General features: G+C 35.1%; 1 protein-coding gene and 1 non-coding gene across 3 annotated transcripts in view; one reads left to right on the forward strand and one right to left on the reverse strand.

The window, feature by feature from the left end:
- The window catches only part of LOC120773466 (proton channel OtopLc), a 124,850-nt gene that overhangs the window by 63,834 nt on the left and 39,988 nt on the right, over positions 1-21,028 (reverse strand). The window lies entirely within an intron of this gene.
- On the forward strand, positions 8,666-8,737 carry Trnah-gug. The gene has a single exon. It is a non-coding gene; the product is annotated as a tRNA-His (tRNA).

The raw sequence follows: 21,028 nt of genomic DNA on the forward strand, positions 1-21,028 counted from the left end.
TGTCTGTTTGTCTGTCCGTCCGTACGTGCAAGCTGTAACTTCTGAAAATTCAGATATCTTCATGAAACTTCGTATGAACGTTTCTTGGCAAATAAAATTACGAGTTCGTATACGGGCATAATCGGACCATTGCCACGCCCACAAAACGACTTTAATCGAAAGCATATACAGTGCCAAAAGTAAGCACTAAATTAAGATATACAACTCTTATTTGGCACAAGTGAGGGCTGTAGCAAGAGACACCTGTGGGCCAAAGATTTTGAAGAAGTGGGCGTGGATCCACCCTATTACAACCAAATTCACCTAACACAAACTCAACCGCCAATGTGAAAATGGATGAAGTCGGATGATAACCCCGCTCAGTAAAGCAGGGGTCAAAATTAGGATGGGCGTAGCGCCACCCACTTTCAGATGAAAACACATATCTAGAGACCCGATCGACTGGATTCAACCAAATTTGGTATGTGGCATTCTGACATTGTTATGTTACTGTATGGAAATGGGAAAAATCAGACTGCAACCACGCCTACATCCCACATAACACAATTTTAAATTCCATTTTATTCTTTCACTTTCCGGTATACAAATCAATAATCAATTAATATCTTAAGATAAACCTATGCACGAATAGTGCATTTGAGGAGTGTCAACTTATGACAGAAAATTTCCCAAATCGAACCAAAACAGTTCAAGTCCTTAGGTACTAAATATGGGCACTCAGTGTTTATAGCTGACTTTTGAGCGAAAATTTCGCTCACTGTATGAGATATATAATTGAAATTCAGAGAGAATCATTTCCTGGCAATAATATCTCTGTGTATCAAAAATAGGTTGAATGGGGTCAATAATTCCTTTAGCCCCCATATACCTAATATAAAGATTTCCGAACTTCTGGGTGACTTTATACCGCATATGTCGACCAAAATATATGTTATCTTCACAAAATTGCGAGATCATATTTCTCTTATCACCGTGCATATTTGTGTTTAGAATGCATAAAATCGGGTAAAAACTCGCGCTAAACCTTCGCCTTATGTACCTGAAGGTACTTCTTCGGCTTTAATCCTTGGAAGTTGCAAAAATATGAAAACTTCGGTTATACCCGAACTTAGCTCTTCCTTACTTGTTATTTATACTACTTAAACTGGCTTATTTTTCTCAGCAACAAAAGCAAAACTATTCTTGTTCAAACTCAAGACGGCAATGGACTCAGAGCAGTGTGAAGCCAAAGTAAACAAAAGTAAATGAATACGGAAAAGTTATTGCTCTTTATTTAACACCAAAACTATCCACTGCATGGTTTTTGTAACTACACATACACACACCAGAAAATCAGCCAAATTTCGTTTTGAGGAAAACTTTTCATACCCTCACGCCATTCACTGCTATTGCACGTACTTATCTGCAATTTATTTGGAGTCCCTGCAAAGAGCGAATTCGCCGGCAGGCACGTTTTACCCCTGAGACAATGGTGCGCGAGTTTTGAGCGCGGCGTCAAGTTTCACTCCAACAAAAGTGCGTTGTCACTTTGACAATTGGACAGATTTCAAAACAATGGCATGAATGCAAAGAACAGCTTTACGGCGCTGCAAAGGCACTTAGGTGAGTGCCCGGCTGAGGAAATATTTCCTTTGCACAAAAGTAGCTGCAATTCAGCAATGAGCAATGAAAGTTACAGAGCATAAATACATAAAGTGACTCTAGAGTTGTAATTACGAAAATATTTGCTCCGCTTTTGCGTTGTGCTTGCAACCTAGCGCAGCTTTTGACATGGCTTCCAATGTAAATTGTGGCGTATTTAAGTCTTAAATGGAAATTTGTCCAACAACTTAAACGCAACTCCAAGCATAAAAATAATAATTCGGCCAAAGCACGATAGAGGACTAGAAAATTGTTTTTCTTTAAATTGGTTCTAAAACAAGTTAAGAGATATCTACAAACGCTGAGAAAAGAGTTATCCATTCGCAAAACTTAGTAAAGGAATATATGAAAAAATAATAATTTTAGAATTATTACCGTTTAACGGATACACCAACGCTATAACACCCTACACAAATAAAAAATAAAAAACTGATTGATCAGCTTGCATGGAAGCTTTGTTGATTACAGAAATTGCAGTAATTTCCTCAAGCACGAACCCAAACAAAATTTCATTAAAATATCTCCTCAAATGGAAAAGTTTTCTTTACAATATAAGCTTTAGTGGTTCGATATCGACTATTCCGACAAAAGAACAACTTTTGGGAAGAAAATTTCAGCTCGATATCTCAAAAACTTCGTTTTTTCGTCGATCTTTTTTCACAACTAATATGGGATTATGTAGTCGTCTCAAACAAACTGAAACAGTCGACGAAAATCGATAAGTTTACATATTTTTTCTACCCACAAATGCGTGAAAGAACTTTTAAATGTTATTAGTTTTAAAAAGATGAGAAGACGGCCTGTCATATATTGGGATTAAAACAAACCAGTTTCTGCCATAACAGATTCTTGAATTTCTGCTGTAAAACTAAAATGTCATGGACTAGCTCACTTGATCTTAAAATTTGACAGCTCTTCCTTGTGTAAGATTATTGGAAAAGGAATATATAAGCCAGTTACCCTCGGATCATTGACAAGCTCAAGCCTCAAGTACATGTATACCCAAAACATGATTAGACCGCCAGCAATGTTTAAAAAAATAATAAAAATTGCATCTTTGGAACACCACTGGAGTCCCTAGAAAGTGAAATTTCAAAAATTAGTAACTATGTACAAGCCATACATTGCCGTCCTGCTATTTGGTGCTATTTGGTGTAAATAACCACATCATCTGATGAGTCGGCCTTAGGAGTGTTCGAGGGAAAGATTTCGCGGAAGATTTATGGTCCTTTGCGTATTGGCAATGGTGAGTACCGCGGTCGATGGAACGATCAGTTCTACGAGATATACGACGTCATTGACATAGTTCAGCGAACGGGGGCTGCGCCACAGGTTACAGAAAGATCTGGCTGCACTTGGCATCTAGAATTGGCGCCAAATAGCGATAAAAAGAAGCACTGCTGTCTCGCGCAGCCGTTAACTCAGCTATATCGGCACGCGTAAGCGATGCCTAAGCCAGAAAAGTAGAATACGAGTAAGAAGTGCGATTCATATAGAAACAATAAAACCAGTTTACAGTAAATGGGCGTCTGTGATTTTAAAGATTGTTTCTTGCTAATTTTGAGTTGCTAAAAATGCAAATTATAGTGCAGTTTTCCTAACACGTAGTATTTTTTGTGTAGGGGTCAAACCACCACCATATACTAAAGCGACAAAAATACCTCTATAAGATGGAAATTTTTGGAATAGCATTTTCACGAAAATGTGATGGAATAGTGTACATTTCTATGGCTTTAAGCTACGTTTATACCTCCATATTTTTTTATATAGTCTCCTTAAGTTTTGGGGGAAAAATTCACATTTGCTGAATTCCAAGTTTGTGGTGACACTTTTTGTACAACAAAAAAAATTACCGAAGTTTCTTTCGAACTCCAGCTATGATATATCGACGTTTATATGCATACATATAAACACAGTGATATAGTATACACCACAATTTCGTGTATACTCCATAAACCCTTAGTCCACCTCCAACAGTCATATTGTTGCATGCCACTGAAGCATAACGCTCGCAAACTCCCAATTCGCTAAAGGCTGTTTAAACAGCAGACAGTCTGACGCTTTAGTCATTGCGCCACGGATTTCTGTTGCATCAGGTGAACGCACCAGCCATACCTGTACGAACGCGTATATTTTGCTTTCACGCCCGAAACTATACGACAGTTCGAATGGTGAAAAAAGGATAATGGCAATGTGTCACGTGAGAATATCAATACATATATAGGAATATGTTCGTTAGCAAGTCATATAAAAATTACGGAGCCAGACACATTTTTTGCAGACTTTATTGTTGTACGAGTGCTTTGGTAAAAAGTTATATATACTATAATATGTGTTTCAATGAGCATGTAAGTAATAAATATATACAAATTATGACTCCTTAACAAGCACCTATATATGTATGTGATATAATGTTTCAGTGAAGTTTATATTTATTAAAACTATAAAGTAAGGATAAAAGTTGTACAAAAGCTGTCGTATCCAGAGGCTACGGCAATCTATAGGTTATGGAACAACCGGACCAAAAGATTACGCAATAAACAGTGTTACAACCGAAACAAGGAAACAAAATATTGAACCATTTATGTTTAAAATTAATGAACTGAGTTCACAATCAACATTCAAATTCACACACGGTCCATATACTGACTGATCAAATTTAACTCGGACTGCTCCATTTAATCTGCGTGAGCAAAACAAATCGCATAAACTGTTTCCCAAATGGGTACAACTTTTTTTATGTTCATGTGAGGTGAGATCTCCTTAATGTTTGTCTGGCGATCTTTGCCAAGGAAAAAATTAAAGAATGAGTTTACTTGGAATTTGGTGTTACTAATAAAATTATAACTAAGGAATAGTTCAAATTATTGTAAAAGTGTTTTGGGTATATTTTAGTGGCACAAAACATTCAGTGAATGACGTGAAGTTATCGAAAACTTGCAACCTCTTTCTCCCTCTCTCTCTCTGTTAGTAAAGATAACATCGAAAATGTTAAAGAAAATCTGCTTGAAAATTCTCGTGTTGGCATCAGAGAGATAGAGGATCTTAACATCTCTTATGGATCGATTGAACACATTTTGGTTATTGTTCTGGATGTGAATCGTATCAGTGATAGAAAAAAGATCTGAATCTTTTGTAAAAACTAGGTCGAACAGCGATCGCAAAGGACATGCTTGTTAACGCAGCCGATAATCCTACATTCATCAAATGAATCACTACTAGGGACCTGAGTTTACGAATTTAACGTTGAAACTGTCAAACAATCTAGCGAATGACGCTCCAAAACTGAGGCGAAACCAAAAAAATCCAAAATTTCCTAAACGCACTGAAAGCCTTCTCAGCAAGAACAAGTGAACACATGTATTGGCTGAGGAGACTTTTTCTATTTTGAAGGCGGTAATAAAAATTTGTATTAAAATATGAAATGTACTATGGTGAGCAAAAAATAGTAAGACTTTGTTCATAACTAATATTAAAATTTTTGCAAGCTATGTCGCCCCATAAAAGAAAAAAACAATATTCGGCCGATTGATTGTTTGATTTTGGAACCAATAGTGCTTTCATTTTTTCTACGGACAAATGATCTTTCAAAATGGTTTTCACTAATCCTTCTGATATTCCAAAGATGACAGTAAGGTCTCTGACTGGTTCCCATTGCTATTTTATTGACGCGTTGATCATTAGCAATATTCATTCGAAAATTATTTTTTGGAACTTTTTCAACCTTGATCAGACAATTACTATTACAGCTAACTTACAGCTAATAACTTACGGATAAGCTGAGCTATTTTAGAATTATTAACAGTGATATCTACAAAAAAACATACCATAAAAATAGTTTAATATTAGAAAAAAAATCACAAAAAAACAGCATGTGGATTTCAACGAAATTAAACTTGCAACAACAACTGTTAAAATACATTAAAATACACACAATGTGCAGCTGGTACAAATTAATGTCAAACACTTTTCAAGGTCAAAGTGCAATTCCCGTTTAACTAGGCTAAACATAAGCTAACTGTGATAATAATTGTCATAATGAAAATGGCAGCGAGCTTGTGCAACAGCTGACTGTGACATTCAACGGGCGGTTGTGGCATGAGCGATTATGTCGGTGGAATGACAGCAAACAAGCATTTGTTTGAATATAAATTTGTCAGATAAATACAACTACTTGTATGTAGGAACATAAGTATATGCAAATGTATACATGTGTATATAAATAAATCGTAACGGTGCACAGCTGCCCCATTAGTGAACACTTTAAAATGCTAAATGATACTTATTTGGGTATGGTCCGAGGCTTACCTAAGTGCACATATACCCGCAGCAGCACGGCGTCTGGCAGTGATGATGGGCAGCAACTAACCCAAGCTGGGTAAATACTTGTCTAAGTTAACATGAATATATTCTAATATATGCAGATCCACAAATTCGCATCATTGTGCTTAATTTAAATGCCTTTCACTTAAGCTTCGTTAGCAACAGTATGGCGAGCTTTAATGTGCGTTTGGAAACAGCTGATCTGGCTCGAGCTGGTTATAAATGGCGGTCCGACTTGTGTGGATCCAAAAAAACGGTTTAATATAACAGAGAGTGATTGAAATATTAAGTGCTTGCACACTCCAGGCGGTTGACTACATTACGTCTGCTGTTTGGATTTACGTCACTCAAAGGTAAATATTTAATTTACATATATGTATGTATATAATGTATATAACTTGCATATATACTTAGATAAACACATAAACTCATACCGATATATACAATTCATTGAAAAATTCGGCACAAATTCTTATCAAAATATCTGAGAGTAAAATTACGGAAGGAAAAAAGTTTGGTACACATGTTCCCAAAAGGTAGCCTCCTAGTAGTAGGCATTTTCGATTTCAAGTTTGTTTCTAGTGTTTTAATAGCTTTAGTTGACTTGGCAATATTTGGTTTTGAGTATTTAGTTCAAGGAATATCAATCTCTCGCGAGTCCGTTTGAATGATTTTCGTGAAAATTTTGGGTATGAAAAGCGTTCTTGCTCGACTCGTCCCGATAAAGCTGGATTCTTTCCAAAAAAGTACGGTTGTGACCGAATTTAACGCCAAGCTCGTAATGAATACCATCGATCAACCACCATATTCACCAGATGTCGTTCCATGTGATTTTTTCTTGTTCCACAAACTGAAATTTTCGCTCCGTGGAACGCGTTTTCAGTCGATCGTAGAGTGTTTTATCTCGGATAATTCGGAGCTGAAGACCATCCTAAAAAGTGCTTATGAAAAGTGTTTCGAGGACTGGAAAAATCGTTGGCATAAGTTTATTACATCTGGTGAAGATTACTTTGATGGCGTTTCATATTATTCATCATAAATGTTTCCGTAAACATTTAAACAAATCATTTCTGTAACAATCTGGTTCCGTAGTACTTTTTTAAATACAATCCTACATATTTTAACTCTTTGAGAGCATGCATCACAAACAAATTCAGCACATTTGCACTTCTCACTCTCGACCGTGATATTGGAAGAATCATATCAGAACCAACGAATTGAAGTAAATACCATACTACAAGGTGCGTTCCAAAGTAAACAGGACTTTTTCAATCTAGCGCCCCCTGGTGGCGCCATCTATATGTCGGTGCGTTAGAATCTGCTATCTTTATCGATTGTCCAGTAAGAATTTCATGCATTTCATTAATTGGAAGTGAAGTTATTGCATTTTAAGTGTCAATATGTTTGTGTTATCGGTGCGAAAATAAGCTTCGAACAAAGAGCCAACGTTTCAATTGAAAAAACAAGTTTATGGCGATGATTGCCTCTCCCGCAGCAGAGTGCACGGGTGGTTTCAACGTTTTCAAAGTGGGCCAATCAAAATCCGTGATTACCGGAGATTCCATCGAAACTGTGCGTGAATTCATCAAAAACCAGGAGAAATCATCATTGAAATTCATGGAAATGGAAATGAACATCTCCAAAACATTGATTTGTCGCATTTTGACCGAACATGTGGGCTTACGAAAGGTGTGTGCACGGTTTGGTCCACACAAATTGAATGATGACCAAAAATTGCTTAGAATCTAACATTCGAATGACATCATTGTGACCGATTATTTAACGAAAAATCACATTTTAACCATTAATCACTCTCCGTATTCACCTGATGTGGCATCGTGCGACTTCTTCCTTTTCGAAAAAATGCAGTTGCCCATGAAAGGAAAGCGTTATGCAGACGTAGAGGCCATTCAAAAGACTTGCACCGGCATACTGGGGACCATACAAGCCAACGAGCTAAAACACGCGTTCGACATGCTTTTGGATCGTGCAAAAAGCTGTATTGAAGCAGAAGTAGACTATTTTGAATAAAATAAATTGATTTTGCCGAAAAAACCATTTGTTCTGTTTTTTTTTAAGTCCTGTTTACTTTGGAACAATCCTTGTATATTATAATACAAATAGAAACCAAAGAAGAAGTTTGCCAGGAAGGGGATAGAAATAGTTTTTTTGAATATCGATCTTTGATAATACCCACAACAGAGAGCCAATACTACAAAATTACGAACATTTCAGAAATTTATTCATTTATAGAATGAAAGCTCAATTTGATTATTCTTAAGTTTATGAAAGAATCAAACCTTAGACAGTATGAAGTTTCATTAAAATAATTTTGGTAAAAAAGTAAGCATGTTAGCTACAGCATATGCTTATACTCGTATATCCCAACATGTCTATAATTTCGCGCAATAATGATCATTCAGACAGCCTGAGTGCTTATGTGTGGTTGCTTCTATTTTTAACTTTAAATTTTTTTTTTTTTGTTTACACTTTGTCTAATATTTCTATCTTAAACCACCTGCTGTTTTGCGCGATGCTCTACTTACTGCCTAATTGCATGCATGCCAGCATATTCACTAAATGAAAAATAGTACATGTTTATGTAGTATAGGTTTACCCTATATAGGCGAACCTGCAAAAAATCTGGTTTTAGATTGGTTTTTGATAAAAGCTAATTTGTATTGGCAGCAAGCTTCCAATAGCCGTGATCGTCTAGTGGTTAGGACCCTACGTTGTGGCCGTAGTAACCCAGGTTCGAATCCTGGTCACGGCAATGCTTCCCAGAAGCATTGTCACCGATGGAAGTAAATTTTTTTAATTCCATTTTTTACAGCTCTTGGTTTCAATAGTAGTTTATGAAAACAAGTTCTTTGAAGATTTAGTTGTTATACTACTACTATATTAACAATACTATATACTGACTTAATAAAATATGTCTTTTCGTCCGACAATTTGTAATATGTGTGACTAATATTTAGCGTCTATATCAAACGAAGTCTTGATTTATAACTTGAAAGTTCTTAATAAGGAGCTTTCCATCTCATTTGGATAAGAAGTCTGTAAAATTTAAAGTAAGCTTTCAATCATCTTGATACAAAGGCAAACCATTAAATGTCAAAATTCTCAGAGCATCTGGCAATTTAGCGCAAATTAGACCAGTTTCTTAAAATTAGTACGTCTATATGTTAATTACCTAACTTTGTGCAGAATTTAGTGTAAATACTATACAACTGGAGAAGAAAAAAAAAGTCAGAAGATGACGTGCGGTAAACACATGCGAAATACACGTAAATAAACAATGGTGCCCTACACTGCGTGCCACAACCAACACTCGTTACTGAAGGATGCATTTCCCGGGTGCCTAATCTACCGTTTTGGCGATTTGCACTGGCCAGCAAGATCGCCTGATTTGACCGCTCCAGACTTCTTTTTGTGGGGCTTTTTGAAGCCACGGGTTTATCTCAACAAGCCTCGGACTCTTGCAGCTCTTAAAGACAATATCCGTCAAGAATATGAAGACCTATCGCCGAAAGTTCTGGCCAAAGTGATGGAAAATGCCATAAAAAGGGCTCAAATGACAATCAACTGTGGCAGCGGCCATTTGCAAGATATCATATTCTCGACTTGATGTAAAAAAATTTAAAAGACCAAATAAAAATAATACAGCAGAATCAAAGTTTTTCATTTTTTAAAAAAGTTTTTCATTTTCCAAAAAACATCGAAAGGTAATTTTTGCGCCACCTGTTCTATGACCATGGAAATATCGTATTCGTATATTTTTGATGATAGTTTGGACACATCATTTGGATCGGTGCAGGCGATTTTGAAATACGAGTTGGGCTTGAGAAGAGTAAAATCTCGAAGGGTTCCAAAAACCCTAAATTTTTTCGAAAAAGGCCGTCGTGTTATCATGTGTGAAACAATGCTTTCTGACTATCAAAACATAATGAAACGCATCATAACTGGATATGAGATCAATCGAGCGAATATCGTGCTAAAGGCGACCCGAACCAAAAAAACCACGCCAAAGTCGTTTAAAAATCAAGGTCATGTTGACAGTTTTTTTGAATTATCGTGGTGTGGTACATTATGAATTACTTCCGCCGGGCCAAACTGTCAACAAGGAATATTATTTGAGCGTTATGTGCCGTTTACGTGAAGCTATTCGCCTCAAAAGGCCTGAATTGTGGAACGAAAACTCTTGGTTTTTGCACCACGATAATGCACCGTCTCATAATGTATTGGTTATTCGTGATCATTTCGCAAAAAATTCAACAAATATCGTCCCGCAACCACCGTATTCGCCTGATTTGGTCCCGTGTGACTTCTGGCTGTTCAACAAACTCTAAATACCACTCCGAGGACACAGTTTTGACTCAATTGAGGATATAAAAGAATGGAAGAAGGCTCTGATGGCCTTCACGACGAAGAAATTTTCCAAGTGCTATGACGACTGGAAAATTCGTTGGCATAAGTGTATTTCAGCAGGAGGTAATTACTTTGAAGGAGATGAAATGGATTTGCAAAAATAAATAAAGATTTTAAAAATATAATAAAATACCCCTTTCAATTTGTTCATAGCTTTTAATAAACAGATGATATGATTTCTAAAAGTCGTTTCGTCCATTTTTAATAAGAGATCTTGAACATCAACATATAGTCAGGGTCTTCGATTACTAAGACTATTTTATAACTGCAACTGTGAAGAAATTAATCCTTTGGAAAAGTCTGCAAATTCTATACCGCTAGAAGATATTTGTCCGAGTTCGCACTCTATTTGTGGCAAGTTTTATAATATTCGACTTAAGACGACTATTCAAGGACTTCAAACGACTATTAAATATCACAGAAGCACTCCAAAATTAACATTATCTTCGAAGAAGCCACAGAGTGGTTCCTTACTTAGCAGACTTTTCAAAAAATGGATTTTTTTGGAAGTGGGAAAGGTATTAAAAATTAACGGAAATTTTAACATACATTTTTCGCGAGTTTGGCGAGTACAATTGTTAACCTTTAAATGTCCCTCACGTGAGATAAAACTGTCAGCTGTATTCATTGCTTTTTTATCTGTAGCAGCCGCTAAAGTTAGTAGTGTTTCTATGAGCTTGGCGATTTTTGTTTCTTAAAACCTCACATTTTGTTCGTGAATTCTTGGTAAAACACAATACTCTAACAATTTCCCAGCCTTCATATTTTTTTCTATTTCCAAAAGCAAAAAAAAAAAACTCAGTTAAACTTCCCTAATTCGAATCACCATAATCCAGTAAAAAATTCGAGTTAGAGAGATCACGAGTTATGGAAGAGAATTAAATTTTACTACTATTGCCAATTCAAGAGTTCGAGTTATGGAAGTTCTACTGTAAGTCCTTTTGTTGATCCTAGCGGATGAGAATTATTTTAAATGAATAAAACAAAAAATTAAAAAGAAGAGAAAATATACTCTTATCATTATTTAAAAATGCGGTGAAGTGTCATACCAGGACCAGGAGTTCCTCGTTTACCGATAAATTAGGAATAGTGTGGCTCCAATTATTGGGGCAACACTGTATCATACATTAAAATTTCGAAATCAGCATTATGCCATTATGCCCTAAGAATATGTTGCTGCATGCAACAATACGAAATCATGTTCTCTACTATTCTCGTTAATAACAACAATAGTAATGGTGTTGCGTTGTAGTTGTTTATTATTACAACAAGTTCATCCGCCCCACTCAATGTCTTTTGTGTCACGTCAGACGTTTATATTCGCAATTTATGCGACAATCAAAATGCATTTTACCCACATCTAGTACACTAGCAGGAACCTGTATATATGTGTAAATATATATACATATGTACATTATATAGACAATGTTGCTTTCTTGCTGTTCATCATAATCTCAGCGCTGCTGTCACGTTCGCTCCTTTCAAGTCATTTAGATTTATGTATATTTGTGTATATTATTTAAATAGTTGTTGCTATTTGTAGTGTTTATTTTGTGTACTGCCATTTTATTATATTTTAGTTGTTTCGCTTGTTTTTTTTTTTGTACACTTGTTTGTTTCTGATTTACTCTAATAAATCAAAGAAGTCAAAAAGGGAAGTGAAAGTTCATTTCCCCTGGCGACTTTCGCGAGACTTTGTTTGTTGTTATTATTATACAACACGCTTGTTATTTTGCTGTTTCGTCGCCATTGCGCTTTATTGCATTTCCGTTGTGACGCCGCAAACATGTTGATGTTGTTGTTGTATTCTTCCCATTAACTAGCGTGCCACAAAATGTTGCATGAAAATCATCAATTTCCACGCAGAACACCTTTATGGGCGTGTAGTTCAGTTGTGTGACTGTTATTTTGCGCTGCCATTTATTTCTCGCCAAAACTATTGTTGGTTCTTTGACAGGCAATGTCATGGAAGACACCAAACAAATGTCATTCAACTTCAGTTGAGTTCAAATGGCATGGCAAATGTTGACAAGTGTTTTTTTTTATTGCTTTTGGGGGAAACTTGACAACAAATTATTTTTGCGAATGGGAATGATTCTCAAAATAGAGTAAAAAAGCTCGGCCTATCGTTTAATTTAAAACCAGAGTTTGAGAGAAACTGAAGAGAGAAACTGTTTTGACATAGTTATTTAACATAATATCAATAGACCAGGGTAAATAAATTTTAAACGAAAAAAATCCATTGGAAAAGAATGATAAAACAACAAAAATTAATAGAAAAATAATTTTTAATATGATTGAAAATTGAGGATTTTTTCGATATTAAGTCAAAATAGGGAGACAAAATATATAGCTATATTAAATTAAATATAACATAAGAAGGCAAGCTTATTCCAAATTTCGTGAAAGAAATCAAGACTTATCGCACAAGATAAAAATAAAGAAAAAGATAAATGAATTGTGTCATGAGAATTTTTCAAATAAATTTTAATATTTTGTGAAAAAGTCCATAAACAAAAGTTATATGTAGATATTTTCATTGCCTACAAAATTGGCATATAGCTTTTTTCAACAGAGCTCGTAGTTTCGCCGGAAATCGAAGTTCAACCTTGCGTCTCTCTTTCCTCTTCTCGACCATAAATCGGCCGTAAACTATTTCCCTTTCATTTTAGTTATTTTATCTTTATTTTCCAATGGGTTTCAAGCCACTACGAAATTTTTTTCAATTTTTGAAAGGCTTCTACACACAAGGTTTCGAAACTTCTTTGTAGAATCGAAATAAATTTGAATCCGAATATAGGATATCAATTAAATAAGAAAGATTCCGAACCGTAAGCGAAGTACAAATGAAAGCATTCAACAAAACTTTAACAGGCAGCAGCAATGCAGTAAAAACATGGAAACATGAAAAACAAGTCTTCTCATACGAATATTTATGCCATGTACAGGGAGCAATCAGAATAAACAATTGTAGATATAGATTTGAAATTTTGTCCTTTTCTCATCAAGAAACTGTTAATTTGTCGTAATCATCGATAGCTGCCATACAAAGTGACCGATCACGATCAAGAAAATGCTTGTCTTATCAGAAGTAAACTTTTTTTCTTGTTTCATAGTTAGAATGCTGTGATTTAAGGGGTTGCATGGGTTTCAAAAAATCGATTTTTTAATTGTCTTATTAAACACCCAGCTCTAGAATATTGTCCTAAATTTTCAACTTGATCCGAGTAATAGTTTCAGAGATACAGCCTTGAGAACTTGTGCTGGGCTAAGTGTGCCTTTTCAAACGCCCTTTTCTCGAGAACTACTCAACCGATATTCATGAAATTTCATACAGGTCTTTGAGATTTCGATTACAACTATTTGAAAAAAACGTCACGAAATTTTCACTGAAATTTTACTTTTTTTGTAAAACTGTCTACCAAAAATTAAATTTTAAGTTTTGTTTTTTCCTTCGCCCAAGTTCTAAGTTAAGGTTTTAACTAAAATACATACTTTTTTACTTTAGATGATCCTGTAAGGAGTTCTCCTGCCAACGTGGTTCCGAAGTGTTACTGCAAATAGCGTCGCAATGGCCGAATTTAAATTTTTTTTTCCAAAAATTTCAGAATTTCTTTGGTAATAGTGTATGTTTGTGACAATAAAAAATTCTAATAAAATATTTCAATTTTTTATATGAGAACAAAATTGTTGAAAAACTGCTGTTTTTTACTCGAGGAAACCGTTGTAACCCCTTAAAAATGCGCCTTGACTTGGAATACTAAGTATAATATTATCTCCGTATCTTGTCATTTCAGTCAATCATATTCAATGTTTTGGAATTAAAAAAAACTATTTTTCGAGTTTTGATAATACATTGTGGAGAAAACAACGCAACGAAAAGCCATGCACATTCAATGGTTAGTTACTAGTTAGTTACTGGTTAGATACACCGCAAAGCATCGTGAAATTGCTTGAAATAGTACTGGATGACCGTAAAATTAATGGCTGTTGTCGGAAGAAAATCGCCCCAAGCGCCCTAAAAGACAACATACGCCTTACACTTTTAGGAAGGCTTTATTTGAGATTCACATAGAAGCATCAACTACCGCGAAAACAGCTAACCAAGGAACAAACAAAACAAAAGATTATACGTTATTGGATCGATTGGAGGTAGAAACCAAATTTAGGGCTAATTGTTGAACCAAAGGCTTTTCCGCCCACGTAATAAATTTTCGCTAAAAACAAAAGAAGAAAATGTTTGAAGAGATGTAACTGCCCTTTTGAAAAAAAAAAATTAACAACATCACAATAATCTAAAGTAATCAGAGTAATGTAATTACAACACCTCGCTCTGCCTCATATTGCAGCCAGTACTGAGCCTTCTAAGAAGAGTGTCCTATTTGCAAAACTAATCCTTAAAGGCCTTCAAAGCTTTCTAAAGATCTGACTCTCAGCGAATGCCTTCACTATTTACTTATGTATTACTTTCATAATTTGTATTTTAATTACATTTTTTAATTAAAAACGATAATATAATTTAAGTCACAGCATTTCGGGCTAACAAATAAAAATGAAATGAAAAAAGAAAACGTTATTCCCGTTACACAAAAACTTTTTTCCATACACAAATAAATACATAAATGGCACACACAGCCTTTTCGTAAATTTATTACAACAAAATGTTTGCAACACGGCCGAAAGGACAACTGCATAAGCCCCCAAAATTCAATTGTATTTTTTACACTGTGGAAAATGCGTATTTATATGTATGTACTATGTACTATATATACTGCACCATTGTGAAAAAATGCGAGTGTCAACTGTCAACATCATGAATATGTTTGATGGCACGACCCTGAATTTGTCACCAGTATTCGGGTAAAGTGAACACACATACAATTGTCACACATTCGCAAACATATGTATGTATGTGGGTAATAACGGCTCTTTATGCTCGATAGCGACCACTTCTATGTTAGAGTGCACAAATGTTTAATTTCATTTAAGGTCTCGCCGCATGTCTCGTTGGTCGTTTGGGTTAATGCACGAGGTTATGGGGTGCTCCAATAATCATTTATATTAAAAAATATATGCACGGACAACGGAGTACACATGTACTTGCAGCAGTCAGAGTTGCTTTTTTGTTTGCCCATAATTGTTTGGCGCGTCGGAAAGCTTTGATTAAATGTAAATTGTATTTATACTATACGCCCACACGCACACGCATACAAACTTATTGTAATTTTATGTTTTGTGTACAACGGCAAACTTTTTCATACTTGTACTCAGCAAAGAACAGCAAAAAAATTGTGATTGCGTTGTTATGTAGATTTTCACCACGCAATGCTGATGACAATAATAACGACAATGATGATGATGATGATGTTGGTGATTACGGTAAAAACGTCCCCGATGACCTACCCTCGTCAATTATTTTGGTTCACAATTCAAATATGTATTTTGGGGCACTTTAAATTTCTATTTATTAACACAATTTTTCAAATCACTGTGAGTAGGTCTAGTGAGTATGAAATGAAAAACAGTTACAGTCCTATAGAAGTATTACTGAAAAATTTTTATATTATGTATAGTATATCTGGGCTCAGGGAAATATTGTAACGATTCAACCCATTTTTATTATATGAAAAAACTATTGTCAGGAAAGGTCTCTGTCCGAGTTTCCATTGTATATCCCATATCTTGACCGATATTTACGGTCAAAAGTCAACTACAGATACTGGATTCGACATATTTGGGCAAGTTTTGGTCATAAGTTGGCATACTTTAAAGGAATTATACAGAAAGAAGAATGTCACGTACTAAATTTAGTCTAAATCAGTCGGTTGGTTCCCGAGATATGGACGGCTCCCATAAAACCATAACATGTCATCTTGGAGGTAAGATTTAATGCCTCTGTCCTATTTAGTAATTGATTTATTGTGCTTTTAGTAGTAGTTTTTAACCGTTATATTCAGACTGTCGGTAGAAGAATGGTTGGAATTTGGTTGTTTTAGCTTTAGTAGTTTAGGAGATATGTACAATAAACTTATTAGAGGGCGGTTCCACATCCACTTTTTCAAAAAAATTTGCCCACGTGTGCCCCTTACTACTACGATCTACTGTGCCAAATTACACAGTTATAGTATTGAGTTTTTTTATTTCTTAATTGTCAAAATGTTATGTTCGTTGTGCCATTTTTGCTCTACAGAGACCAAAAGCAAGGTTATTATTTTCTACTACTTCTGCCTGTTCAATGTTCCTGAATTCCATTGAATTTATAATTTACGAAGGTTTAGCAAGAATTAAACAAGTAAATGGCTCACCTCTACATTTGTTGTTCTTTATACTTATAGTAGTCTACAGCATTTTCCTGGCAATCCTTTTTGGTATGAATTTCTTGCACTATTATTATTTTTCAGCACAATGCATTTCTTAACACGCACACAAACAAAATGCACATGCACCTTTCAATATTGCTGCACAATTTAATATTTTTCCAACCACTTTTGCACACTTTACATTTTCTTTTCACTATTTTATACGAAATGTAAAAGAGGTTGCTTTTCACATTTTTACACACCTCGGTTTCAATTTAAATTTTCACCTTTTTATCGCACTAAAATTGGTTATTTCTTTAAGTCATTAATTAATTTACAATTTTGTCCAACTCTGATATGCATTTTTTCTTAATGAAACTTGTTTGTACCTGCACAACACAAGTAACGGCGCGCACTCAGTGCATTTGCATGCATTGCTTACGGTTGCGCTGAGAGTTACTCTCCCACTCTCATAGATTTTATTGCACTCGATTTTTAACAGTTGTGAGTTTTGTTTTTGTTTTAATGCTAGTGCCAAAGAAAAATGCTGCAAAATAAATTTACTTGACTTTGTTACTGAAACAAAGAGAATATATGCTTAAAGAGCAAGCAAACATATTTTATTAATGCGTTTTTCTATAATTTAAGGTAATATTTAAGAGATGACTTTGTTTGCGAATAATGAGTGTGGTTATTATCTGATGTTAACTATTTTCATAGTATATTAAGATTTATACGAAAAGAAGGCAACTTTAGTTGAGTTAGCTTCAGTGGTTATGAAGATATGTACATTTAGTCATTTGGGTGGCTTGGCGACAAAAATCTGAGCAAGTTATTGTCAATAATAAAGGAATTATGAAATATTATTTTAATTAGTTCGATATTTACGTACATATAATAAGTTCTATATTTAGAGTCTACCTAGAATGTTAAGGACACCACAAATCTTGATTGAAATTGTAAGCTTAGGCGATTGACTGAGTGCATAAGCCAGATGGGTATCAATAGAGGTTAAGCAATATTATATTTTTGTTCAATTCATTGAAAATTACCAGAATATTAGGCAGTGACTAAATATTTGAGAATGTTTTTGTTTTAAAGGAAGTATTTAGAACAAGCAGAAAAAGTAGTTTTCAAAAAGCCTATTGTAATAGTGATGATATCGGTGACCAGTTCAATTGTATTTAGGTGAAAATGAAAAAAAAAAATACTTTATAAAAGAAACAATATGTTCTTCATAAACCAAATTATACGAAACTATATTCACTGCGAAACTAACCAAAAAACAAAAACAAAAACAATTTCTACAGTATTTTATAAATTTTCTAGTATAACCTTTTCTACTATTTTCATTGCTCACAAACAAATTTAATTTCATTCTATGGAATACCAAAGTGCTCAACAATTTGTTGCAACAACCAACAATGTATAGTTGTAACATAAATGTATAACGGGTGATCCAAGTAGAGGTACGTTTTTCAATAATAGCCCAAACTGTCACATTATTTTTGTTCAGTATTGTTCGGCATTTCATCATGGAAAGTCTTACGCCTGAACAACGTTTACAGATCGTTCAACTTTATTACGAAAATTCACGTTCTGTAAAGAATCGATCAACTTATGGTCAACATAATCGGCTCATTCACAATACCATCATCCATTGTTTTTGAGTCAAATTTTGTTCAGCGATGAGGCCTAGTTCTGGCTCAATGGTACGTAAACAAGCAAAATTTTCGCATTTGGGACGAAGAGCAAACTGAAGAAATTTAAGAGATGTCATTTCATACAGAATAAACAACGGTTTAATACGGTATTTCTCAAAAATGATGCCGGTGAGAATATAACAGTTAATGGTGCTCGTTATCGCGCCATGATAACCGATTACTTAATACCTTAATTTGAAGCTCGTGATTTCGTCGACATTTGGTTTAAACAAGACGGCGCTACTGCCCACACATCGCATCAATCAATAGATTTGCTGAGAGAGCACTTCGGTGAGCAGTAAATTTTACGTTTTGGGCCGGTCGATTGGTCACCAAGAACGTATGATATCACACCGTTAGACTTTTTTCTGTAGGGATATGTAAAATTTGAAGTCCATAAGGACAATCTCGCTTTGATTCAGGTCTGGGAACAAAACATCATGCATGTCATTGCCAGTTACCAATCGAAATGCTGGAACGAGTCATCGAAAATTGGGCTCAACGAATGGACCATCTAAGACCTAGCCGCGGCCAACATGTGAAAGAGATAGTCTTCAAAAACTAAATGCCAAAGACTGTTCTTTCGAATGGCAATAAACATTCCCCATTAAATTTGAAGTTTCTGTGTTTTTTCTTTAAAATAGTAGGGAATCTCGAAATGGATCACCCGTTTCAAATGCACGCACAGTTTATTTTTATGTCGGACAAATAAATTTAAATTTACTTTGCGAACCAAAAATATTTATTTCGTATATTCGAGTGGAATAAATATTTGCTTCAACCGCAAAAGAACAACAGACTTACTGGAATCCGAAAAGCTCAATGAAAGTACTTGATTGCATACATATTTGCGCAATATATACGTACATAAATACATACTTACATACACATATACATATAAGTACATATATGTATACAGTCGTATGCAGTTACACGATTTAACTACAGAACCATATACATATGTATAAGCATTTGCATTTGGAGAGGCGATTACTTTTAAGCGTTGAAATACATGTGTATTAGAGAATTTGCACATCGAACACACACATACACATACACATACACGAGATTATCGAGAAATGGCGAAACAGAGACAATGTTTCATTTTATTGACGTTGTAAGATTAGAGACATGACAGGAAATTGACAGATACGTGATTTCACCGAATCCTGTACGTTCAAGTACTCACACAAACAAACATCGATAGATACATGCATGCATTTGCACATATAATATATGAAATCGGACTAGCATGTAACGGTATATGCGTGTATTTGTTTGAGTATTTGCACAAATTTACTGGGATTACGATTAGACTTGTTAACAGGCTTAAGAGTTTAATTTGAAAATAATAAATGCAATAAAATAATAAAGCTTCAGTAAATTTCATCCGTAAGTATGTTGAAGGGTCTAAGATTGATTTAGATTTAAATTTAAGAGCCAGTGACAGGACTTAAGCACCAAAAATACTCTGCCTGATTTAACAAAAGCAAACCGATGTTAGAAAAACAGATAAACAGATGCTGCCAATCTGTCAAGCTAATCTGCATTTTATAGTATCAATTAATTTAGTTTGACTAATCTCTTTCATTCAATACCAAAAGTTCCTTCCGAATCGGAAAGAACCTCTCCGCGCCGTTCGACACCAAACGAGGTTTCAGACAAGGCGACTCCCTATCGTGTGACTTTTTCAGTCTACTCCTGGAAAAAATAATTCGAGCTAAAAAGCTGAATAGAAGAGCCACACGCTCCTACTGCTAGATCCTGTCATCAAAAAAACAGTCATCTTAGCTCCCACATTACTGTTGACAGTCATAACTTCGAACATTTCGACAATTTTGTCTATCTTGGAACTAGCATTAACACCAATAATATCGCAGCCTCGTAATTTAGGCAATTGAGATGTAAAGTCATCTCTAGACGAACATAGACCAAATTCTACAAGTCACTCATCTTCCCCGTCCTACTATATGGACGATGAATTCCGAGCGAAAGGTTCTGCGGAAGATTTTTGGTCCTTTGCGCATTATCAACGGCAAATACCGTAGTCGATGGAACGACGAGCTGTACGAGATATATGACACCATTAGCATAGTTCAGCGAATTAAGAGACACCACGCAGGCTAGGTCATGCCGCACGAATAGATGAAAATACTCCGGCTCTGAGAGTATTCAAAACAGTACTCGCCGGCGGAAGCAGAGAAAGAGGAAGACCTACACTCCGTTGGAAAGACCATCTTCAACCAACTTCGACCATAATCTTCTCAACAGATGCAAGCGTTTTTTTCAACGCAGCTGAAAAAGTTTTCAGATGACTGTAAATGAAGTTTTTAAGAGGGTCAACCCGTGTGACGGCGGTTTGTTTTTAGTTGTTTTCAGAATTTTTTACAGTGAAATGAAAAAACACAGAGCTGCCAAACTTTTGCTAAATATTGATTTAGCCTTTAGCTGTAATTCTGAAATTTTTTAACTAAAAATATTTTGTTGATTGCAAGTTTTATCGCTCCAATGACATGAAGAAAAATGATAAACAAATGGCGTCTATTATTCCAGCAGACTGGCTAACATAAGATAAAAAAAAAACAAATTGCATGTTAAGGGGTTACATTGGTTTACGGGACACTGAAATTTCAT

The sequence above is a fragment of the Bactrocera tryoni genome, chromosome 4 (genome assembly GCF_016617805.1).
Source record: "Bactrocera tryoni isolate S06 chromosome 4, CSIRO_BtryS06_freeze2, whole genome shotgun sequence".
NCBI lineage: Eukaryota > Metazoa > Arthropoda > Insecta > Diptera > Tephritidae > Bactrocera > Bactrocera tryoni.